Source organism: Miscanthus floridulus, chromosome 19 (genome assembly GCF_019320115.1).
Source record: "Miscanthus floridulus cultivar M001 chromosome 19, ASM1932011v1, whole genome shotgun sequence".
Lineage (NCBI taxonomy): Eukaryota > Viridiplantae > Streptophyta > Magnoliopsida > Poales > Poaceae > Miscanthus > Miscanthus floridulus.
The window spans coordinates 99976407-99979430 of NC_089598.1; positions in this window are offsets into that span (position 1 = coordinate 99976407).

Sequence of the window (3024 nt, forward strand, 5' to 3'; positions counted from 1 at the left end):
AAGTCATGTTGTGAGTGGTTGTGGGCGATTCACCATGACAGAGTGTCGAAGAATTAGCCCATAGAGAGCACTTGATCCTTGCGCGGATAAGGGGGAGCTACACCCTTGCGCGGGTGCTCCAACGAGGACTAGTGGGGAGTGGCGACTCTCCGATACCTTAGGAAAACATCGTTGTGTTCCTCTCCTTATCTTTACTTTGAGCATTTACATTTGAGCAATTCAATTCATGTCTTTACATTCTTAGAATTTCCATACTAGAGTAGGATTGGAACTTAGTGTGCAAAATTTTTGTGCGGTAGAACAATAGAAACACTTCTAGGCACAAGAGGGTGAAATGGGCTAAGTGTAGGGCTTAATTATTGCAAGAAATTTAGAATTAGCCCAATTCACCCCCCCTCTTGGGCATCTTGATCCTTTCAATTGGTATCAGAGTCTCGCGCTCCTTGAATTAGGCTTAACCACCTAGAGCAAGATGTCCCACGGGGATGGACCCCCTCTCGTCTTTGAGGGAGATGACTTTCCCTATTAGAAAATTCGCATGGAGGCGTACCTAGAGGCTCTAGATGTTGGAGTGCTTAGAGCCACCTCACAAGGTTTTCCAACACCTAGGGATCCCGCTAACCTTCAAGGTGATGAGATTCACTACGAGAAGTGGAATGCAAAGGATAGAAACACTCTTTTTAGAGGCCTTTGTAAGGATGTCTTTAACCGTGTGCGGAACCACAAAGACGCCTATCAACTATGGTCAGACATTTGTGCGCTCCATGAGGAAACCAAGAGTGAGCGTGAGGAACGCTATCACCTCATGATGAAGAAGCTTAATTCATTTGAAATGCTTCCTAGTGAAAGTGCTAATAAAATGTATTCACGCTTGAATGTTCTTGTAGAGGAGGTCAATGGGGTTGGACTCACTCAAATGCAACCATCAGATATTGTGAGAAAGATCTTGAGTGTCCTCCCCATTGACAAGTATGGGCATATTGTGACAGCGCTTCATCAAGGCAATCTTTTCACCGCTACGCCAACTCAAATATTGGGGAAGATCAATACACATGAGATGTACATGCATATCACTCCACAGGATGGCTCTTTTTCCACCAAGAAGAAAGATTTGGCATTCAAGGCTAGCCAAGAGAAGAGGGGCAAAGCAAAAGTTGATCATGATAGCTCAAGTGATGATGAGATTGATGATGCAAGCCTTGCTCTCATGGTGAGAAGAACCACCAAGATGCTCAAGAAGCTAAACAAGAATGGTGTCAAGTTTGATGGCAAGAAGAAGAAATTCTTCACTAGTAGTAGAAGGAAGCCCATCTCCAAAATGGATTGCTACAATTGTGGAGATCTTGGTCATCTAGCTCATCAATGCCCCAAACCCAAGAAAGACAAATATAAGAAGAAGTAGAAGGGCAAGAAAGATGACACAAGTGATGATGATGATGAGAAGAAGAAGAAGAAGAACAAGCCATACAAGAAGAAGGATGGCAAGAAGAAGGAATTTCATAAGAAGAAGAAGAATGGCAAGGCCTATAGTGTTGGTGATTGGCTCACAGACATTGAATCATCAAGCGGCTCATCCGATGATGAAAGTGAAAATGAGAAGGAGAAGGTGGCCGCTCTTGTGATTGGGTCTTCACTACCTTCACCGACACCATCGTCATCATCTTCTACACACCTATGCCTCATGGACAAGGGTGAACAAAAGGTGAACTACAAGACCGGTGGAAGTCATTGGGTTATTGATAGTGGTTGTACCCAACATATGACCGGTGATCCTCGTATGTTCACCTCACTAGATGAAGAAGTAGATGGTCAAGAAAGGATTACATTTGGTGACAATTCAAAGGGCAAAGTACAAGGGTTGGGCAAAGTTGCAATATCAAATGATCACTCAATATCAAATGTGCTATATGTTGCTTCATTGAGCTTTAACTTGCTATCCGTTGGTCAATTGTGTGATCTTGGTTTTCAATGTTTGTTCACCGAGAAGGAAGTGGTTGTGTCAAAGAAAGATGATGATCAAGTTATATTCAAGGGCTTTAGATACAACAACCTATATCTAGTGGATTTTACCTCCAAAGATGCAAACTTGAAGACATGCTTATTCACCAAAACATCACTTGGGTGGCTTTGGCATAGAAGACTTGCACATGTTGGGATGAGTTCACTCAAGAAGTTAATGAAAAATGAGTTGGTGAGAGGTTTGAAGGATATGAAATTTGAAAAGGACAAGCTTTGTAGTGCATGTCAAGCCAGCAAGCAAGTTACAAACACTCATCTAACCAAAGCTTACATGTCAACAACAAGAGTGCTAGAGCTTCTCTATATGGATCTATTTGGACAACTTACAAGAGTTTGGGAGGCAATCTATATTGTCTTGTGATAGTTGATGACTACTTTAGATACACTTGGGTGTTCTTCCTTCATGACAAGACCGAAGTGGCCGCATGTTTCAAGAAGTTTACCAAGAGAGCACAAAATGAATTTTAAGTGAAGCTCAAGAAGATAAGAAGTGACAATGGGAAAGAGTTTGACAACACAAACATTGAAGCATATTGTGATGAAGTTGGGATTAAGCATGAGGTCTCCGCAACCTACACTCCTCAACAAAATGGTGTAGTAGAGAGAAAGAATCGGACACTAATCACCCTTGCAAGAACAATGCTTGATGAGTACAATACACCTCAAGATCTATGGGAGGAAGCTATCAACATCGTATGCTGTGCATCCAACCGCCTATTTCTCCAAAAGTTTTTTAGCAAGACCCCTTATGAGTTGCTCAATAGAAAGAAGCCGGACGTCTTATTCTTCTAGATGTTTGGTTGCAAATGTTACATCTACAAGAAGCGGCAACACCTAGGGAAGTTCCAAAGACGTTGTGATATTGGTTTTCTTGTTGGTTACTCAGCAAAGTTCAAAGCATATCGAGTATTTAATCATGCTACCGGCTTGGTTGAAGAAACATATGATGTGAAATTTGATGAATCTAACGGCTCCTAAGGAGCACATGAGAATCTTGATGATATA